The sequence below is a fragment of the Ceratotherium simum genome, chromosome 23, assembly GCF_057802395.1.
Source record: "Ceratotherium simum simum isolate JZ-2026a chromosome 23, ASM5780239v1, whole genome shotgun sequence".
Classification (NCBI taxonomy): domain Eukaryota; kingdom Metazoa; phylum Chordata; class Mammalia; order Perissodactyla; family Rhinocerotidae; genus Ceratotherium; species Ceratotherium simum.
Window position 1 is genome coordinate 12,252,681 of NC_141922.1, and position 23,014 is coordinate 12,275,694.

Below are 23,014 nucleotides of genomic sequence, written 5' to 3' on the forward strand. Positions count from 1 at the left end.
TTATTTGAGCCTTCTCTGTTTTTTCTTGGTGAGTCTAGCTAAAGGTTTGCCAATTTTGTTGATCTTTTCAAAGAACCAGCTCTTGGTTTTATTAATTTTTTCTTTTTTTTTTTTTCAGTCTCTATTTCATTTATTTCTGCTCTGCTTTTTATGATTTCCCTTCTTCTACTGATTTTGGGCTTTGTTTTTTCTTCTTTATCCAGTTCATTTAGGTGCATTGTTACATTGTTTATTTCAGATTTTTCTTGTTTGTTGAGATAGGCCTGTATTGCTATAAACTTCCCTCTTAGAACCACTTTTGCTGTATCCCATAAATTCTGGCATGTCATATTTTCATTTTCATTTGTCTCCAGGTATTTTTTGATTTCTTCATTGACCCAATCGTTGTTCAGTAGAATTTTGTTTAATCTCCATGTATTTGTGGCTTTTCTGATTTTCTTCCTATAGTTGATTTCTACCGTTTCATACCGTTGTGGTCAGAGAAGATGCTTGGTATTGTTTAAATCTTCTTAAAGTTATGTAGACTTGTTTTGTGGGCTAATATGTGATCAATCCTGGAGAATGTTCCATGTGCATTTGAAAAGAACATGTATTCTTCAGTTTTTGGATGGAATGCTCTGTATATATCTACTAGGTCCATCTGTTCTAGTGTGTCATTTAAGGCCAGTGTTTCCTTATTGATCTTCGGTTTGGATGATCTCTCCGTTGGCGTAAGTTGAGTGTAAAGTCCTCTACTATTATTGTGTTACTGTCTATTTCTGTTTTTATGTCTGTTAATAATTGCTTTATATATTTAGGTGCTCCTACATTGGGTGTGTAGATATTTACAAGTGTTATACCCTCTTGTTGGATTGTTCCCTTGATCATTACGTAATGCCCTTCCTTCAACCATTTCTCTAGTCCTTTGAAATCTAGCCGTTGTTATGGTGAAAGACCAAACGGCCAGAACAAACAATTAGCAAATGCATGAATCTGAGCTCTGTTTATTCTTCTTTCGTGAGAGATAATCATGTGTTAGTTGAAGTGAGACCGTATGAGTCAATTACATGTTGGCTGACTAAAACCATTGTTATATGAAATTGAGAAGTTACAGCTGAAACTTACAGAAATTCAAACATGTTATCATTTACTCCAGAGACTGACTACTATAGGACAATCATTTCATACCAAGAAAGACACCATCTTACCTTCAGCAATAAATATGGATTGTGTATGTAGGGGTGACCCACTGTCCTGCTTTGCCAAGGACTGAGAGGTTCCCAGACATGGTACTTTCAGGGCTAAAACTAAGTCCCAGCTAACTGGAACAAGTTCGTCACCTTACGTGTGCACCTACTATGCGCTAGGCACCATGAGGAAGTGCAGAGAGAAGTAAAATATGGCCCTTGTCCTTAAAGACATTACAGTAATGGCAGAGGTATTTTTAATGTTAATGTGCCTTTATCTTTGCATTTCCGTGCATATGACCTTCTCTCTCATCATCCAAAGGCATCCATGTGCTTGGGAAGTGGAGGAATGTGTATGACTAGGACTCTTACAGCAGAAATGCAAAGAGAAAGAAAGCACATTTGGTATTCAGCTTTTGACTACTAAAAGAGAATTTTCAAGACAATATTTTGAAAGTCATACTTTATCAAGGTGTAGAGTATATAATCCTTAAGCGCCAATTAACATACCAAGAACCAGACCTGGCTGACTTGAACGTTCAGTATTTTTATAAGCAAGGCACAAAGAGTGCTTAGGATATGACATGGCGGAAGTCCCACCTGACAGACAGGGAAATTGGTCATCTTTCTGACCCAGTAGAGAAAGGAGAATGAGGTAGGGGAGCAAGCAATCAGAAACATCTGCAATGGCTTCTACCACCAGATTTCAAAATACAGGGTTAGATAGTTCGAAGGCTTTGCCAGACATCACTGGTGTCCAGGCCACGTCCCAACATGGGACAACCACACAGATTAGATTGATGGTTTAGGATAGTTAGGCAGAGAAACAGCCTTAATTGGCCCTCTTGAGCCTCCCTCAGCCCTGCCCCACCCCCAGCATGGAATAGACCCAGGTGTCTCTGCATCCCTGGGGAGGAAATTGGAAGGTAACTGCACTGAGAGCCGCAGTGGCCTCACAAGGCCACCACGTAAAGAGGTAAAGTGCAAAACCACATGGACCACGGAATTGGGCAGTCCAGCTGGGAACAGGATAGAAAGCACGCAGCATGTGAGAGAAAGAGAGAGGGAGAAAGAAAGAGAGAGATAAACACAGAAGGAGAAAACCAATCCCAAATTCACCAGCTGTGCCTCAAGGCCACCAGTGCAAGCGACTTGGAAACCATTTCAAATCATCAGAAATCAGCAAAGTCACCCTTCACCCACAGACCCAAGGCCTCCTTTTCCACAGCCACAAAGGCACCTAAGTCCTGCTCCTCAACCAGACACTACCTTAGGGAGGCAGGGGGTGGGGACGGGGGGGACGCTGAATGACTGAGCATTTACCAAAATGGACTGCTTGAAAGTCAAAGAGATTGTTTAAGTCAGAAAAGACTTAGATATAATTTACAGTCAAATAAAATTCTCTCTACCCCCACCCCAGCCTCCCCTCTCTCTCAATCTTCTAGCCTGTGCGTTGGGGGCTCGTGAAGAGTTCATCAATTCTTGGAAACAAGGAAGCTCCTTTTCCCTTTATTTATATATATATTTTTTTGTGTGAGGAAGATCAGCCCTGAGCTAACATCCATGCTAATCCTCCTCTTTTTGCTGAGGAAGACCAGCTCTGAGCTAACATCTATTGCCAATCCTCCCCGCTTCCCCCCCCCCCCAAAGCCCCAGTAGATAGTTGTATGTCATAGTTGCACATCCTTCTAGTTGCTGTGTGTGGGACACGGCCTCAGCATGGCCGGATATGCGGTGCGTCGGTGCGCGCCCGGGATCCGAACCCGGGCCGCCAGTAGTGGAGTGCACACACTTAACCACTAAGTCACGGGGCCCGCCCCGCTCCTTTTCCCTTTTTTGCACATATATGAAGTGGTGTGAAATTTTTTTTGACCCCAACTCACAATTTGTAGATCAAAAGAGGTCACAAGGGGAATACGAACAAATTGAAAAGGAGAGGGGATTATTTAAAGATAGATATTCCATTACTTGTTGGTATACCCTGAAAATAAAGGTGCAGGGCTGGAACATTTTAAGTGAGGAAGACTTTCCCGAAGGCCTCATCTCATCACTTTAGAGACCAGACTGTGTTGCAGTGGCAAACAACCCCAAAATTTCAGGGGTTCAGAACCACAAACATTTATTTCTTGCTCTTGCACATGACTCTTGTGGATTGGTGGGGCCAGGCTCATTGTAATACTTCAGGGATTCAGGCTAATAGACCAGCCACCATCTGGAACTTTGCCAGTCACTGTGCCAAGGGAAAAGTGCTCAGAGGGGGTCTCAAACCCTCAATTGAATGCTTCAGCCCCAAGTGACAGCAACCACTTCTACTCACAACTCACTGGCTGGTCCTAACCCGATAACCGCACCCAACCACAAGGGGGCCAGTACACTACCAGGTGCCTGGAAATATGAGGCAAATCACACGTAAAATGAGACTTTGTTAATTCCTTATATCATGTTCTTTCAACATCACGTGATTCAAAGTCAAATTGGCTGCATGTATAAGCTTATTAATTGGTTAAAGGTTTAATCAGCAGCAGACAGTAAAGTGTAACATTAGCCATATCATTAAACTAAATCCTCTGAGGTCAGAATTCATGTCACATGTATCTCTTGAAACTGCAGTGTGTAGTGTTTATCAGTGATTCTTTACTACAAGTAACATTAAGTCCACTCCAAACTGGTTTGTATAAGAAGGAAATTGATTGCTTTATGTGGCTAAACAGATTTGGGTTTCAGGCAAGGCTCCATCCAGGATGTGATTAAGACAGTTTCTTCCTTTGTTTTTCAGCTCTGCTTTCTTTGCAGAGCCTTCATTCTCAGGCAGTTCTCCCCTTGAGGTCCCAAGGTGTCTGCCAGCAGCACCTAGGGCTGAGTGCTTCCTTCTTTATGTTGGGGAAAGGCAGTCTGCTTCCTGACAGTTCAAAGAAAAGTTCCCTAATTGAGTTAAAAGTGCCCATTCTTGAACCAATCACAGCAGCCAGGGGTATGGATTGTGTGGAGAGGCTCACGCCAATCAAGGATACTCCAAAAGATGGGGATGGGCATCAATAAAAATGGATAGCTTGTGTGGAGCACTTACTATGTGCCAGGTAGTGTCCTAACAACTCCACATACTCACTTGATCCTGAGAACAATCCTATGTGCCAGGCTTTATCACTATCTCCTTTTTATGACAGAGACATGATTAAGTAAGGTTAAGTAAAGGGCTTATGTTTACACAGCTGGTAAGTGGTGGAGCTGAGATTCTAACCCAGGCACTCTGATTTGGGAGCCCACACATGTGACTACTATACAAAATTGGCCCCTATCACACCCAAACTCCTCAGCTGGGAATTTGTGGTACAGTGAGGAAGCAAGAAATAGCTGCTGGAGAGGCAACCACCTTATGTCTACTACAGTGTTCAAAGAAAAATAATTTTAATGAGTTACAGGATGGATGTAGTCTAAAATTCCATGTAATAAATATTATTATGCAAAGTTGGATCATTTTCATTAACATCTCAATTACCTACACATAGGCATCTATTTGCATTGTTTCCTAGACATACTGTGTGGATTTTTAAAATCAGGACTCTTTAATAAAAATGAGGGACTCTAACAAGAACCCAGGAACAGCGCTCTCCACTCCACGAAGCATGCCCATTTTCTTGTCTCCTCTTCTGGCTCCTTTTTCTTAGGTCTCCAGGGTTGCGTCCCCAAAGGCACTTGAGGTGGATTCACCAGTGCATTTCTTCTCACTCGTGTCTTTAGAGAAGATAACACTCTTTCTAGAAGCTTCTCCTCCCAGCAAACTTCTCCTTCCATCTCTCTTGCCAAGACAGGTCATACGCCCATCCCTTAATTAACCATTCACAAAGCAGAATGGAATGAATATGATTGGCTTAGATTAATCAGGACTTATTTCCTGGGCTGGGCACCGGGCCCTCCTATCCCAGCATGCTGCCAATATCCAAATCAAACCAGGCTTCTATTAACCCAAGAGGAGGGAGCAATGGCTGTGGGTAAGGAAGCATCAGTGTCCGCCACATCCCACACCACGCCTGCTGCTACAGAGACTCCATGAGGACAAAGATGCTGTGCCAACAGCACTACCCTTTGCCTGATAACAGTGACTCCAGTCACTTCTTGAGGACTTTTGCCAGCACTAGGCACCTCTCCTCTGTCACTCTCCCTTGTCATCTCTGGGCACCAGCTTCCACTATGGGCATCCTGGGCTACCACACTGAAGCCCTACATCCCTTGAGGTGCCAGAGCTTTTCCAAGCAGCTAACACAAATTGCTTGCTCATCATGTTCCTGGCACTGTGATCATGTATTAACCTTTTCAATACTATGACCAGGATTATCCACATTTTATAGGAGAGGAAACCGAGGCTGTGAGAGGTTAAGTAAATTATCCAGGCTCATGCACTAAAAAATATTAGCAGGTGGCTTCCAAGCCAAGTCTATTGAACTTTGGAATCTTACCCTTAACTGCCACCCATCCTGCCAGAGCCATTTTACATGGATGCAGGAGGCAAAAGAACTCTCTCTCCTTTTACTTTTCTCTGGTGGTTGAGCAACAAAGCAGCACTCCCTAGGGCTCAGATGTCTCTGAGTTTTAGTGAAAATAATTCTCCCAATTTTTAACTTATAGCCCGCATTTCTCCCTCTCCCCCTCTCCCAAGATTCCTCAGACATGAGGCAATGATGGCAAGGCAGATATCGAAGCCTAGGCGCGGGTGCCATATTAGTTTCCAAGTCAGCCCTCCCCGCCACTGTCTAGAGCTTTGTTGCAAGACCCAGGCTCCCACCAGCTTCCTCCTGCATTTGGTTTCTGCTTCCATTAGAATGAGCTCTCCTCTGGGAAGCTCCTCAGCCCCTCATGCAATACCCCCTTCCCACCCTTGTCAGCCCGATCTGCCCAAAGTTGTCGGAATTCCCCACTGTGGACACTGCTTCAGCTCGAGCTGGGACTCCCTTTATTCTCGTTCTTGTTAATTATTATTCTAGTTGACAGCAGTAACACAAATGCCTTACATGATTATTGTTATAAAGCACTATATAAACTGCGTCACCCCAGACAGAAAAAAGGCACCTTAAAACAACATTCTGGAAGATGCTTCTATGATTTTCCTCGTCTGAGCACAAGAATCTTGACTGAAATTCTCAGAGAAGGTCTATCCAATCTGTAACTTGGAGGGGATCTGTAACTTAAGATTTTATTAGTAACCCAGATAACAGTTAGATGCTCAGAGATTTATGTAAAATTAACTCAAATCCCCTCTCTATGGTCTGTGGAAGCCCAGAGCCCTCTGTGATTTCCATGCCTTTTCAGATCTTTCTTTCATGAGCCCCTCTAGTCAGTGCCTATATCTGCCTTTGCTGTCCCCATTTTGACCAATGTCACTCGACTCAATCCCTTATCTAGTTTCCATAAAATAACCACTCCAGAGAGACTTTTGTGAGTTTATTTAAATTATATTAAATATTAATTTTAAATAAATTTAATAAATAAAAATTAAATAATTTAATTTAACTTTAATAAATAAATATTATTTAAATTCACTGAAAATTTGTGAGTCACAGGATAAAATAGAATCAGAATACACCACCGTATTACTCTTCTTGGGCTGCCATAACAAAATGCCACAGACTGGGGGGCTTAAACAATAAAAAAATTTATTTCTCACAGTTGTGGAGGCTGGGAAGTCCAAGATCAGGGTGCTGGCATGGTGGGTTTGTGGTGAGGTCTCTCTTCCCAGCGTGCAGGTGGCTGTCTTCTCACTGTGCCCTCACATGGCCTTTCCTCTGTGTGCGAACTGGGGGGAGAAAGAGAGAGATCTCTCTTCCTCTTATAAATAACGTCCTTTCCCTAAAGAACTCGTTATTATTCCACTTCACCACAAGGTGGCAGTATCAGAGACCAGAGGTGCTTCCTTCCGGCAGCAAAAGCACTAACGGAAAAACAGCGCAATATTAAAACACAGCTAGTAAATGATAACCAGCTTCCAGAGCTCAAACATCATAAGTATTTTATCATAAAGCAGAACCTGCCAAGAGTATTTGATTTGCTCTACAGCTGAGTATTACATGATAAAGCAACTGAGCCACTTGCTAATTCCAGAGCAGAGCTCTCAGTGAGGAGGGCAAAAATGATTTGATTTATGTGGAAAACAAAAAAGCCATGGTAGGAGTAAAGAAGAAAATGTAAAGGATGTAAAAATTAAAATAAAAGATTTTTTTTTTTTTTTTGGTGAAGATTGGCCCTGAGCTAACATCCGTGCCCTCTTCCTCTACTTTATATGTGGGACACCTGCCACAGCACAGCTTGATAAGCAACGCGTAGGTCCACGCCTGGGATCCCAACGTGTGAACCGCAGGCCGCTGAAGCAGAGCGTGCGAACTTAATTACAACGCCACTGGTCTGGCCTCTAAAATAAAAGATTTTTAATATAAAACCACAGCCTACAAAAAGGGGAAAATGATCATCAGAAAAGATTTTTAATTTAAAAACACAGCCTATAAAAAGGGGAAAATGATAATGAGAAATCCCATCGAGTTTGGGAATCAACCTGAAATCAAGCCCAGTATGAAAATACCTCTTTAATATATGGAGTCAGAAATGCTACAGAGTGGATCATTTTTCACTGTCAATTAAGTCGACAAGGATTTACCAAGTGTCTCCCATGTTCCAGGCCAAGGGAGCCCAAACAGTAAGGTACAAGGGAAAAAGAACTGTAGGATTGTCCACAGCACTATTGAAGCATCCAGGGAGGATCACAAAGGCTTCTCCAAGGAGGTGACATCTTACCTGAGCCCAGGGAAGCTGGCCTGTCCTGGTGAGTGGAGAGTGGTGGGGCACAGGAACGGGGCCTTGGAGAGGTGCTGAGCGAGGCAGGAAAATAATCCAGATAGAGAGAGCAAATACCCAGGGGTGTGAACAACGGTATTTGAATAACGGCATCCTATTCAGAAGACAGGGGGCAAAGTGACAAGGAAAGTGACCAGAAAACTAAGCAAAGCCCAGGAGAGCTTGAACATTATGGGTGATAGAAATCATCAAAGACTTTTAAGTGAAGGGTAAGACCCAGCTGGTGCTTTTTAGAGAGGTCCCTGGGGGAGCACTGTGGAAGGTTGATTGGGGGAGAGAGGGACTCAGTGGGAGAGGCCAGTTAGGAGGTGTTTGTCCTGGCCCAAGTGACCCACAGTGACCTTGACAAGTAAGGACAGAGAGGAGATGTAGATTCAAGACAGATTCAGGAAGCCAGTAGAATGCAAGAGAGAAGTTTCCAGAGTGAGTCAGCTTTCCAGCTCAGGAAGAAGAGGAAGGAGAAGACAGAGGAAGGGGAAAGAAGCAAACTCAGATTATTAAGAACATAGAGACAGGCCCAAACTCTGCTAAGTGAGTGGGTGGAACATTGTGGATTTGACCAGGATAAAGATATAGGTTGTATAAGAAAGGATTTACCTTGCCTAAGGAAAACTTTGTCACTTGCCCTGGCTTCTGGGGGGTAACCTCTAAGCACTTGGATGTCCTGCCTGAAAGAGTCATTATTTACCTGGGGGCCATGGCCCCCACCTGAGAGTCTATGCTAACAATGTGATTTGGGATGGAAGGCCTTGGGCCATGTGGTATCAACTTGACCTCTGGAGGAGCCAGAGACTAAGGTCAGCCACATGGGCTGTACATCATGTCTGTGTCACCAACCCCCAATAAAAACTCAGAAAGCAAGTCTCAGGTGAGCTTCCCTGGTTTGCTATACTCCATGAGTGTTGCCACGCCATTACTGGGGAGAATGAGTGCTGTCCACACGAGTCCACTGGGAGAGGACAAGCTGACCCCTGGAGCTCTCCTGGACCATGCCCTGTGTGCCTCTTCTCATTGCCGACTCTGATCAGTATCCTTTTACTGTAATAAACCATAACCGTGAGTATACTGGCTTTTCTGTTCTCTGTTCTCTCCTAGCAAACCACTGGACCTGAGGGTGGTCTTGGGACTTTCGAATTGCACAGGTGGACAACACAATGCTAACCACCAACTGGAGACTGGTCAGAATGATGATAATCATGATGGTGACCTGGCACTGTACCAATAGCTTAATCCTCAAAATAACCCACCAAATAGGAATAATTACTTCCATGTTATAGATGAGAGACTGAGGTTCATATGTGCGTTCCAGCTGATAAATCAAGCACCTTGCATTTGGGATTCTGACCAGGTCGCCTGACTTCAAAGCAGATGTTCCCAACATCAGGCATATAATGGAGAAGAAGGGTTAATATTTTGAAATATTAACAAGGTTTGGTTTGATTTTGTGGTCCCCACATTTCCTTGTACCTGGTAATCATTTCTCCACATTTAAGCAGCAGGTAGAACATTCAATGTTTATTGGCTCAGAGAAGAGATGACCCAGAATAATGCAGGCAGAACAAAAGATGCAATTTAGGGCGTTCAGTTTTTAAAGCCCAAATCCTCCAGTGCCTGGCAAAAGCGTTAGAAGAATGCATGGTGAGGACGATGGTGCTTTGGTCTCCCTGAGACCTCATGAAGCTTGCCTGGGCCGGGGTAAGGACAGAGTAGGGCTGAAGGGACCTTGGCTCCTGCCACCACCCCTACCAAGCCCAGGGAGGGTGTGTTTGGCTAAACCCCCTGAGACGTTTAGAGAAGCCAAGAGCAGGTGGATCCTGGGGAGCCCAGGCTGGGACAGCGTGGGAGCAGAAGAAATGTCTGTGTGGCAGATCTAGATATGCCTGTGAGGCTGCTGTATAGTCCCCCAAGCCTCAGTGTGTCATGAGATAGCAGGATGAGTCCAGAAATGGCATGTCCTCTACAGCAGAGTGGGACAGCAGAGGGTGAAAGGAGACTCATGGTCGGGGACAAGAGGGGACAGAGCAATGGACTAATGACTGAAGTCCAGACAGGCACGTCCCATGCAGCGCTGACAACACCGAGCTGCACTGCTCCCTCCACTCAGTTCCCTGGAGGTCAGCAAACCTCCGAGAGCTTAGATGCATCCCCAGGCAGAGATGCCCGAATGGACCAAAATGACGTTTCCACCATCTAAACCTAAGAGGCTTGAAATCAAAACAGATTCCATGGTAGAAAAACAAAGAAAGCTACATTTCTGGTGCACCTGAGGTCTGGAACCTAGATTCATGCCTGGTGCCTAGGGATCTACATGCTTGAGGAGTGGGTGGCCTGCCCTGGGCTTCCAGCACAAACTTGTAACCAGCACTGCAGGGGGCCGTGTGAAAGCGGTTCTCGGCTGCTCTGTGGAAGCAGATGGTTTCGCTGTGGGTGATACCCCGTGGGTAACACTTTATTTAGTCTGCCAGGTCCCTGGGAGCGTTCATTTCTGCTTCCTCAGAAGAGATCTGCAGGGACTTCTCTGGTGGGACATCTAGGGAGATGCCTGGGGAGCCCCGCCCAGGATGGCAGCATTCAGAGTTAGGAAGGATGGAGACAGCTTCCCAGAGGAGGACTCTGCGGCCTTCAGAAGAGCCTGGACCAGAAGTCAGGAGGCCGGGGGCTCCTGTCCAAGCTCTGCCGTCATCAGCAGTGACCTTGGCCAAGCAAGTCAACCTCTCTTCGCTTCGGTTTCCTGTCTTAAAATAGAGGCAATTATTTCTTCACTGATGAGTCACAGGAGTGAGTGAGGAGGGAAGGAGGTCAGGAAATGAAAAACTAAGGACCAGAGAGCAGCTTACATGGTCCCATTGTCCCTGCCCTTCTTTCTTCTCAGCTTCTTCCATCACAGGCTTCAGGGCTGCGTCTTGCTTTTTGGAACATGCGCTAACCTCAACTGTGGGAGAACGTAATAAGACATAGTCCCTGCCCTAAAAGAGCCCTCCATCTCACAACTCCCCTGCACAAAACCCTCCACGGGCTTCCCGCTAGTCTCAGGGCAAGTCCCAAACTCCTTCCAGGGTCTACACCGTGCCCCACGGGACCTGACCCTGTGCCTCTCTCCAACCTCATCACTTTGAGGTGTCACTGTGCTCATTCGGCTCCCCCCACTGGCCTTCTTGCTGCTCTCAAAGGCTCCAAGTCTGTTCTCACCTCATGGCCTTCATCCTTGCTGTTCCCTCTGCCTGGAACGCTCTTCCCTCAGGTCTTTTCACATCACTCACTCCCTTTCTTCGGGTCTCTGAGCAACGTCAATGCCAAGTTTCCTCCATTCCGTTCCCTCGCTTGGCAAACAGCAGGTCATCTTTCAGTTCTGAGCTTGAACATTCATCATGTCCATATCTGACCAACCTGCCCGCACTCCACTCACCCCCCTACACCCTCTCCACTCCACCCATCTCCTGCATTTGAAACCTAGCCTTTACAATTCCAGCCCTACAGGCTGCAGAATGACTTTGAATTTTAGAAAGCAGCATGCAAATCCTCTGACTGCCCTTGCCTCTCTTTACCTTAGCCTCCCTTCTAATTGTTCTCTGCTCACAGTTTTCCTTAGGGACTTAAATACTTTTAAAGGCAAGTTTTGAAAGAGCAATTGCAACTGGTAGGCTGCTGAATGTCTCAGAAAAAACTCAGTTCCTACTCCAGCTCTCTAACTAGCTCTGTAAATCACATTCATTCACTGGGCTTCCAATTTCTCATCTATAGAAACAAAGGGATTTAACTATAGGATCCCTAAAAATTCCTCCAGTTCTGATAATTCCTTCACAATCTGAACACAACCAAATGTTCCACTTCTTCACCTACAATATTTCCCTGTCCCTCCATGCCGCTTAGGATTCATCAAATTTGTAGTCGCGTGTATATTTTATATAATCAAGACCTAGAAGGGAAGACTGGCAAGTTATTGGGGGAAAACCGGCCTACTTCACTCAATAATCTCTGCCTGATATTCCTTTTCCAACTGTGTGACCGGAATCCGTTTCTCTAACCCAGCAATTTTCTTTGCCTCCAGGTTCAATGAAACAGAAGAACTTTCCTTAGGCTAAGGAAGTTAGGGAAGGGCTTGGATTCCAGACAGATCTTCTGCACACACGCAGCTCCATTTGAAAGACTTTCCTATTGTTTTTGGAACCCCCAAGAAAATTAAGCATATGCTCAACTTCTTTTTAATGATCTCATGAAAATGAGTCAGTTTATAGTGTGTTTTGAACTGAGTTGTACATTCCGATGGGTTTGTAGCTCCTGAAATTAGTTAAAACCTACCTCCAGAGGAGTTGAGTAACTCAAAAAACTCTGATGGTGATTTCTACATAACAAAAACTCGAGTCTCGTGGTCCTGAGTCGGTTCCATCCTGACTTACCACGGTGACCACGGAAAACCTGGCTTCCCACGCACAGGGCTAAACACTTTACATGCTTTGTATAAGTTAATGCTCCCCCTGTGCCAGGCACCATGGCTGCATAACCAGCCACCCCAAAATGTGGTAGCCTCAAACAACAGCATTAATTTGCTGCAGAATTTGCAGTACAGAGCAGGGTTCAGTAGAAACACTCGTCTCTGCTCCACTTGGCATCAGCTCCAGCAGCTTGAAGGCTGGGGGCTGGAATCATCTGAAAGCTCCTTTGATCTCTTGTCTCTTGGGCTGGGAAGACTTGAACGGCTGGGAATGGAACAGCGGGGGCTCCTCGCACATCCCTCTCTCTCTCTCTGTGGTGTCTCTACATGCTGTCTCTGACACGCACTCCAGGACTTCCTCCAGGTCATCTCAGGGTTCCCGAGGTGTGTCTCCCGAGAGAGTGCTGTATTGCCCTTTATGACCTACCCTCATATGCCACAAAGAGTCGGTTCTGCCATACTCTGTGGGTCAAGACAGTCCCCAAGTTCCAAGGAAGTTCAAGGGAAGGAAACACAGACCCCACTTCTCAAAGGAGCAGATGTCAATTCCTCATCCTCAGAAGAGCACATGGGATGGATATGGGTTGGTGTTGCCATTTTTGAAAAACACAACCTGCACACTCCCCTAAACCAGCTAGATATCAATGTCCCCAATTAGGGATAAAGAGAATGATCCTGACAAACGTGAAGAGACTTATCCCAGGGTCACAGGGTGAATAAGTGACAGGGCCAGGATTTAGGGGAAAGGGCGCCTGGAGGATGGAATGTTTGAGGATTAGAGGTAAGGAGCTCCCCAACCATCCCTGAGTCACTGCAAAGGGAAGGGGCAGAAGAGGCAGTGGTGGGAAGCAGATGCTTCAGCTGTGTCCCAGCATGAGAATAAGATCCACGGGGACAGGAACTGTCTTGCTCAACTTTCTACCCAGCAGAGTTTAGCAAGAGGGGACAGAGTGGTAAGGTGGAAAAGCTCAGGGATTAGAATTTGCTCTAGGCTGAAGCTGTGGGATCTTGGTCAAGACTCCCAACCTCTCCGAACTTCAGTTTCCTGCCTGTTACATGGTAAGAATAATACCCTCCTAATAAGGCTTTATGGAAGAGTCGAGATGCTTGTGTGTAAAGTTCTTGGTATATAGCAAGAAATCAGTTAATGGTCACTATCATCATTAGGAATTTTTAATAGATATTTACAAAACTGAAAGAAATCAATAGGTTCTGGGAGATAGTGTTTGTATTAATACTCGGGCAGGCTCTGGTGAAACATGTGCTGGGACCTTTCGTATTTGGGTTGCTGAGGAGAAAAACAAAGCTGGGTCTGAGCAGAAATGCTGTAAAGGAGAAAGTGTGCAAGTTCAGGGGAGTGGAAGCAAGCACTCGTTACACGGCTGTGGCTGTTGGAACCAGACGACTCTGTTTGAACTGGGTCAAATTGCTTAATCTCTCAAAGCATTAGTTTCCTTATCTGTAAAAATGAGATAAGGGTACTGACCTGATGATCTTGGCGTATAAATGAAATAATCAATATGAACACCTAGCAAACTGCCCGGCATATAGCAAATTTTTAATAGACGTTAGTTCTTTCCTCCTCTTTCCTTGATATCTGAGAAAGAATGGTGTCTTACTCATGATTATGTTAATTCTTCACATTCGATAAAGTTGTTGAGTGGAATTTGCATAATTCATCCCAATGAATTGGTCTGGGCCATACAGCCGTGCATTCAACACATATTTATTGAGCACCTACTATTTGCCAGAACTATGCTCTGTCAGTTGTCACGTTGTGGTGGCTGCATGTTGCTATGTTGCTGAAAGCTATGCCACTGGGATTTCAAATACCAAAAGGGCCACTCATGGTAGACAGGTTTTAGCAGAGCTTCCAGACTAAGACAGATTAGGAAGAAGGACCTGGCCACCCACTTCTGAAAAAATTGGCCATGAAAACCCCATGAATAGCAGAGGAGCATGTCTGATACAGCGCTGGAAGGTGAGAGGAGGGTGCAAAAAGACCCGGCAGGGCTCCACTCTGTCGTACACAGTCGCTAGGCGTCAGAATCAACTCAACAGTACCAACAACAACTTTGTGCCAGGCACAGTGCTGGCTGCCCAATATACAACTGAGAAACCAAAACACAGTCACTGCCCGTGAGGAGCTTACAGTGTAGAAGGGAAGACTTGGCAGGAACTGTCGAGTTGCAGGACAGAGACAAGCCTTTCGTTTACTCCTTGTCATCTCTGTGAAAGTCTGGCTCCTATACGTTAACTCCACAATCTCCATGAACGTGCGCTCACGCATGTGACGACAGGTGGGATAAAAGACGTTGCTAGTCTGGGCCAGAGCTCAGGACGGTTGTAGGCAACAAGCCTTGTCCTGTCTCCCTGGCTTCCCCATCAACCTCCAGGATGCCAGGACACCCGGAGGCAGGACCAGCTAAAAGGAGAAGGGCAAAGTGGAGGGAGACCTGCTGGCATGCCTCCTGCCTCCTCCTTCTGCTTTCCCCAACTTTTCTGTGGCACCCCTCTCTCTGCCATCTTCTACTTCATGGCACAAACACCTGTGTGTTTTCACTTCTACTCCATACCCAAAACCTGCTCTCCACTAGAGACGTGTTCATCATTTGACACAGAAATGTCTCTAATTGGCACATCAACTTTGCAGGTTAGATTTCATTATCTCCTCTTTACATGGAGGTCAGAAAGGTTAGTGTCTCCAGGAGTCAAGCCAGCTGTATAAAGCCAGATTATAAAGCTGGATTTCAAGGCAGTGCTGCCCAATTCCAAGTTCATCTGGGCATCAGTTCAGTTCTGTTCAACAAGCATTTAACACACACCTGCCTTGTGCCAAGCACTGGGGAAAGAGCGATGAACAAGACAGGGTCGCTGCTCCCAAGGGGGATCACAGACTAGCAGAGAAGACAGGCACACCAGGAGGAATTTTAAATTTATGATAAACAAGATAATGCACTTAAAGTGCTTGGCATGGTACCTGGCACATAGAAAGCTCTCAATCAACATCAGCTATTGTTACTCTGAATATAAGTGCCCAGGGAAAGGATGGGTGCCATGGATCACAGACAGTCCCATCTTGGATTCATCACGTGTGTTCTCCATCCTGGGTTATTTGCACTTTAACTCACCTCGTATTCAGTTTAGAGCAGCATTTTGAAGAGATCCAGGGAAAGACTGGAGTAGCTCAAGGTAGAATGTACAGGAGTCATTCAAGGAGGACTCCTAAGGGAACTAGGGATGTCAGGCCTGAGGCAGAGAAGATTGAGGGTCCATTAGGAATTTTATTTGCCTGCCATAAAAATGACCAGAAATAATACTGCTTTTGTTTTGTTTTGTGTTTTAAATCTCAGTGAAAGAAGCCTAAAGGTAAATGTAGCAGTTCCATAAACATTAGAGACCCAAGCTCCTTATATCTTTCTGCTCTGCCAACCTTAGGACAGGCTTCTGTCCTCAAGGTTGCCTCATATTCCAAAATGGCTGCTAGAGTTCCAACCATCATGTCTCCATTCTAGTCAGAAAGTAGGAAGAAACCCAGAGGAGGGAGGGAAAGAGAAAAGGTCAGCTATTATTCTCTTTTAAGGAATTTTCTTGGATGTCCTACTCAACAACTTTTGTTTACATCTCTTTGGCCAGAATTTAGTTACATTTCTCCAGCTAACTGCAAGGGAAGTTGGGAAATCCAATCTTTGATTAAGGACATGGCACTCCTGAATAAACTTTGGGTTCAGTTTTTAAGGAAGAAGGTGAGACTAGATATGGGGTAGATGACCAGGAGACTCTGCTGCAAGGAACATATTATCCATCTCCACATACTTCCAAGAGCTGTCTGAAAGGACAGGAATGAGTGTATTGTGTAAAGGACAGAATTAGGAGTCAGGTTTCAGCTTAAGCCAAGGAGGAAAGGTCATCAAGCCATGGAATGGGCTGCCTCTTGCAGTAGAGAGAATTCCCCGTTACGGGAATCTTCGAGGAAAGGCTGGATGTAAGCATGCTGTGGCAAGGATTAGGGACATCAAGAATGGGGCTTGAGTGAGAGGGGCAGCCATGGGAACCATCTGCTTCTTTCTCAAATTATATTTAAATTTTAAACATATAAAATTTATTAAAGAATAATTAGGAAGTTCCGATAAGGGGAAACAAGAAAAATAACTATCTATAATCCCTTTAGTAGGAGTCTGACAGCTCTGATGGGAAGAGAATGGTCTTGGAGTCAAATATTCCTCAGTTCAAGGGCCGGCCCCGTGGCGTAGTGGTTAAGTGTGCGCACTCCACTGCTGGTGCACCGACGCACCACTTGTTAGGCCAGTCTGTGGCAGTGTCCCACGTAAAGTAGAGGAAGATGGGCACGGATGTTACCTCAGGGCCAGTCTTCCTCAGCAAAAAGAGAGGGATTGGCACAGATGTTAGCTCAGGGCTGATCTTCCTCAAAAATATATATATATATATTCCTCAATTCAAATGCAACTTACACCAGCTACAAGCTCTATAAGCCTGGAGAAGTCATTCAACTTCTCCAAGCCTCGGTTTCCTGATCTGTAAAATGGTAATGATAGCAACTACCTTGAAGAGTCATTGTGACAATTAAATTTTTTCTGAACGCATTTAAGGGACATAATACATACGTACTTCATACATAATACATCATCAAAAATGTTAATTTCCTTTCTTCTTTCCCACTATCTGTCCATACCACTATAAATATTTAGAGTATTTTTTTCTAATCTTTATTTTGTTATTTAGGCTTAATACTATTGCAAATATATTTTTGTGTATTTTTTTAATATATGTCATAATTTTTTTTTATAACAGATTCTTCATAACCATAATTTTCATGGCTGTGTAATACTCTAGCTAGTGGATATATCATAACTAATTTGCTGTTAATAATGTATTTCACCTGTATTTGTATAGAGAAAAGAACATTTTGTGAATAAGGCTTTTTTTCATTTTGGATCATTCCTTTAGGATATATTTTTAGAAGAGAAATCATTGTTCTAAAGAGTAAAAATAATTTAAAGCCTTTGATACATACTGCCAAACTCCTTTCCAATATTTTATTTTTATTTATGAGCTGGTTTCACAATTAGGTTTTTGTCCGTTACTCCTTATAAATTGTGGGCTGCTTGAGAACAGAAGCTGTGTGTTTCCATCCTGTAACCCCATCCCCTATTACAGGGCCTGACTGTAGGGTATATTTTAATAAATATTTATTTAATGAATAAAAATGATCGTGTCTATTCACATTCCCAGCAGCGTGAGAATGCCTGATTCATTACATCCTCATTATAACTGAATATACCAAGACTAGGTGGAGAGGGGGCAGTGGAGCCAGAGGACAAATTCTTAAATATATGTCTGCCGTGACTTTTCTAGAAACTCCTGGGCTATTTCAAAATTTATAAAGGCTGGCAGAACCCAAGTTTCTGACTTCTTATTCAATATCTATCCTTCCTAACTAGTATGCACACTTGGCAAAAGTACATGTTTAGAAGCAGTCCTTGACTATTAACAAAGCAATGAGCTTTCTGCAAAATATTTCTACAGTCTCTATTGCTGTGTAACAAACCACTTCAAAACTTAGTAACTTAGAAAAACAACAACAATCATTTGTTTAGCTCGTGATTCTTCAAGTGGATAAAGTTTACCCTGCGCTGAATTGGGCAGCTCATCTGGTCTTCACCAAGCTTACTGACATATCCGTGGACACCGCATATCCCTGGACAGGTACTACGTCAGCTTCTGGCTTGGATGGAGGCTGGCTGATGGAGGATGGATGGTCTCACCCTCCAGCAGGCTGGCCCAAGCTTGCTTGCACGGCACCTGGAAGGGCTCCAAGAAAGAGAGAGTGAAAGCATGCATTGCCTCTTGAGGCCTCGGCTCAGAACTGGCGCACCATCACTTCCACTGCATTCTATTAGCCACACCACGTCACAAGGCCAGGTCAGATTCAAAGAGTGAGGGAATAGACCCCACCCCTTAGACAGAGGAGCTGCAAAGCCCCCACTGCACAGGATGTGGATGCAGGAAAGGAAGGAATGAGGAATTTACCTATTTTTGCAACTGATCATTGTTTCCCCAAATGGTAGAATGAATCAGTCGACTGGGTGAAGTTACTCAATCTTCTCCAATTAGAACTTGAAAATTGTTTATCCCCAATAATTTATATCATGCCCCAGAGATTTAAAATGTTTAAAACTGTGTTACCTTGACTAATTTTTTGCATAATCACAAGGGCTCCCGTCCTCGATTTTTAGGTGGAAGAAGAGTCTCAAGGAAGCTTCGCTGACAGGGAAGCTAGTAGATCTAGCGATACCCTAAGCCTCTCCTGCTTCGTGTCCTCAGCACAGAGGAAGTCGCTTGTCTGCTTGCTTTCAGTGAACAGAAGCCACAATTTCATTCATTTCTAAATTGCACTGCCTTGTTGAGAAATATGTTAGAAGGGTTGGGCTGGGGGTAAAATTAGAACAGAAGCTGTCACCAGTTCATTTTCACCTACCCTGGTTCTAGCAATGGGGTTTCCAGTCAGGCTCTGCAGCAACGTAAGTAGGCTGGATTTGTGCTGAGAGCTGGCAGAATTCTCCGACGGGCTCAGCTTTGCTCACTCTAACTTGGGATCCGTGAGATGTAATTTCAGGAGGCAGCAGGAAGAAAAGTCCAGACCCCACCCCCCAAACTCTGCTTGCTTAAAATTCTCCGAATGGAATACCAACCCATTCCTTTCACGGTGAGAAATCCTAAAAATGTAAACCACTAGGACATTAATTATTATTATAACAATTACATAATACATTATATAATTATTCATCTATACATAATATGTATATGCCTTCAATGGGGAACCAAGCCACTCCTTTCGCAGTGAGAAATCTGTTTTAAAATACAAACCACCAGGACTTTAATTATTTTTAATTTATTATAATTTTTCTTTTTTTGCAGGGGAAGATTCGCCCTAAGCTAACATCTGTTACCAATCTTGCTCCTTTTTCTTCCTTTCTCCCCCTCCCCAGAGCCCCAGGACATAGTTGTAGACTCTAGTTGTAAGTCCTTCTAGTTCTTCTGTATGAGCCACTGCCACAGCATGGCTACTGACAGATGGGTGGTGTGGTTCCGCACCCAGAACCGAACCCGGGCAGCCAAAGTGGAGCACGCCAAACTTTAACCACTGGGCTGTCAGAGCTGGTTCATTATAATTATTTTATACTAATTCTATAATACATTATACAATTAGGTATTTCTGTATATAATATACATTTATGTATATATTATATACTTGTTATATAACATTATATAATATATTATATAATTATAAACCAAATAATTCTATATATAATAAATTCATAATGATGAATTTTTTAATGGACAAACTATATGAAATACTGGACATCGGGCAAAGAAGGACCGTGATTCCTGAGAGATGGGAAACAAATGACATGAGCCCTACAATTGCCCCAGGAAACTGACAAGAGAGTTTGCAAGGCACGGAAAGTGTTCTATGCTTCATTAGTGATGTCTGTTCCAGGCTCTGGGAGGGCCAATAACATCCCTCAACCATATATTTCCCATTCCTGTATGATTGCTAAAATCTTTGGCCTTTCCATACCCTTATTTCCCTACCCTCTTCCACACAATCTCAAATGTCATCATTTTTTGCCAAGTAGAGAAGCCCTCACAGCAAAAACACAAAGATTCTGACTTTCAGAACACTTCACTTCATACTAATACTGCTTTATCCCTTACAATGCACATTTTGCATATTCTGTATAATTTGCTCCTCATAATTGTCCAGTACATTAATTAGTATGCTTTCAACTTCAGACAACAGAAACTCCAATTCAAAATGGCTTAAACAATAAAGGGACTTATTTTCTCAGACACCAAAATGTCTGAGAGTAAGCCAGTTTCATAATCTGTTCGTTCAGTTCCTTAACAACATCTTCAAGGACTTAGGATCTTCCCATCTTCCTCTTCTGTCGCCCTGTGCTGGTCAACACTGCACCTCATGATTCAAGCTGGCTGCCATGTGTCCAGACACTGCATGTGGACACACGATGTTCCCCAGAGGGAACACTGTTCCTGTGGCCTTTTCTAGATCCCTGTCACTAGGGAGTAGAAGAGCATCCCTTCAAACTTATATCTGACTCCAGAGCCGGTGTGATTTTTACTATTCCAAGCAGACTTTCAGAGGATCCTGCCTTGGCTATAGCTAATGACCGAGGTGATTTGTTGACTCATGTTCAGCAGGGAATTTAAAATAGTAATTACCAGGTTTGACTTCTCCCAAAGAGGAAGTTTAAATTTAGCTTCTACCTACAGGTATCTGCTATGACTTTGGAGCAAATCTTTTCATCATCACATAGAAAACACTAATCGTGTCACACAGTTTGGGGATAAACTAATTATCTGCTACTGCCGCTGCAAATGCTGAAACATACCTAATTATAGGGCCTGAGGAACACACACTTTGTTTATGACTGTGACAGAGAGCCCGGAGTGGTGGGGCAGGTCTTCAGGCTGGCTGCCCCTGGCAAAGCAGATAAAGTCATCCTTGTTCAAGATGGCCATTTATTCTGATGACAAAGCAGTGTTCTCATGCCCTGGTATAATGTAACAGCAAGCAAAAAACAAAAGCAAAATACAAATATCAATTAAATGAGTCAATGCCCACCAGGCCCCAAGGGCTACAGCCAGCACTTCAGAGATGACGTAGATGATATAGCTTGCGGCTCAAGAACACTGACTCTGGCATCTCACTGGCTGGGTTTCAATCCTGGCTCTGCCCCTTCTTAGTGTGTGATCTTGGCCAAGTTGTTTAACTTCCCTACGGCCCACTTTCCTCATCTGTGAAATGGGATGACTATAATAACATTATCTACCTGACAGGGTATATAAAGCCCTTAGAACTGTCTGTGGCACATGGTAAGTGCTAGATATTATTATTTCACCTCATTATCTCATTTATTTGAATGTTTCTAATGCCCCCGTAAGATGGATGGAATTGGGATACTAGTAGCTACCCCTTAGAGCTGTTCCGAGGATGATAGGAGATAATGTGGGAAGGACTCAATTAATGGCTGCAAAACCATGAGGCCACAGAAGACAAATGAGTTAGTAAGTTAGCAGGTCACCCAGGTAAGCTGACCCCCCTGCTCCACAGCACCCCCTCTCTGGACACACTGTTTCTTCTCCCCATCACATCTTTTCCAAGCCTATCACTCCATTGCTCTGCATCTGCCAGTGGCTGCCCATTACGCCCGGAGTCAAGTGCAGGCTCTGGGCAATTGACAAAGGACCTGGCTGTGGCCACGTCCCTCACCTCATCTCCTGCTGCCCCTGCCCACACTCGCTTTGGTCCAGGGCCTCTGGTCTTCTTTCTCTTCTTTCTACGTGGTCAAGTTGATTCTCATCTTGGGACCTTTGCCCTGGCTGTTCCCTCTTCCCCCAATCTTTTCATAGCTGACTCCCTCTTATTATTCAGAACTCAAGTTAAATGGCACCTCTCTGAGGATGCCTTCCTTGGCATCCTCCACACTCTAAAATAACCATTAGTCACTAGCTCACAGATAGCTTTGTTTTAAGTACAATGTGAATGTACTTAATATCACTCACTGTATTCTTAAAAATGGTTAAGATGGTAAATATTATGTTATATGTATTTTACCACAATAAAAATTTTTTTTAATAAGACTGTGACTTCTTTCTTGTTTGCACCTCTCTCTCTTTCCCTCTCTCTTGCTCGCTCTGATGAAACAACTGCCATGTCATGAGCTGCCCTGTGGAGACGTCCATGTGGTGAGAAACTCAGGCCCTCCGTCCAACAGCCTGGGAGGAACTGAATTCTGCCAACGACCCTGTGAGTGAGCTCGGAAGCAAGCCCACCCTTATAGGAGTGACACATTAACTGCAGCCTATGAGAGACACCGAGCCTGAAGACCCAGCTAAGCCATATCCAGATTTCTTTTTTTTTTTTTTTTTGGGTGAGGAAGATCAGCCCTGAGCTAACATCCATGCTAATCCTCCTCTTTTTGCTGAGGAAGACTGGCCCTGAGCTAACATCTATTGCCAATCCTCCTCCTTTTTTTTTTTTTTTTTTTCCATTTTTCTCCCCAAAGGCCCAGTAGATAGCTGTATGCCGTAGTTACACATCCTTCTAGTTGCTGTATGTGGGACTCCACCTCAGCATGGCCAGACAAGTGGTGCGTCGACCGGGATCCGAACCCAGGCCACCAGCAGCGGAGCCCATGCACTTAACCGCTAAGCCATGGGGCCAGCCCCCCAGATTTCTGATCACAGAAAGTTTGAGATAATGAATGTTGGTTGCTTTATGCCACTAAGTTGGCAGGGAGGGGTATTTGTTAACGGCAATAGATAATTAATATACTAACTGTTGGTTGGTTTCTTTGTGGGTAAAGCAACAGAGACAGCGCACCCTAACCCAGGCAAGAGGGGACCCTAATCTGGCCCAGTGCTTTAGAAGGTTCTAGTCTCTCCCTCCTCCTCCACACCCACACCCTCCCCAACAGACAAGGGGCCCAAGGGGCCAAGGGAACATGCCCACCCTATGCCCCAGGTACAC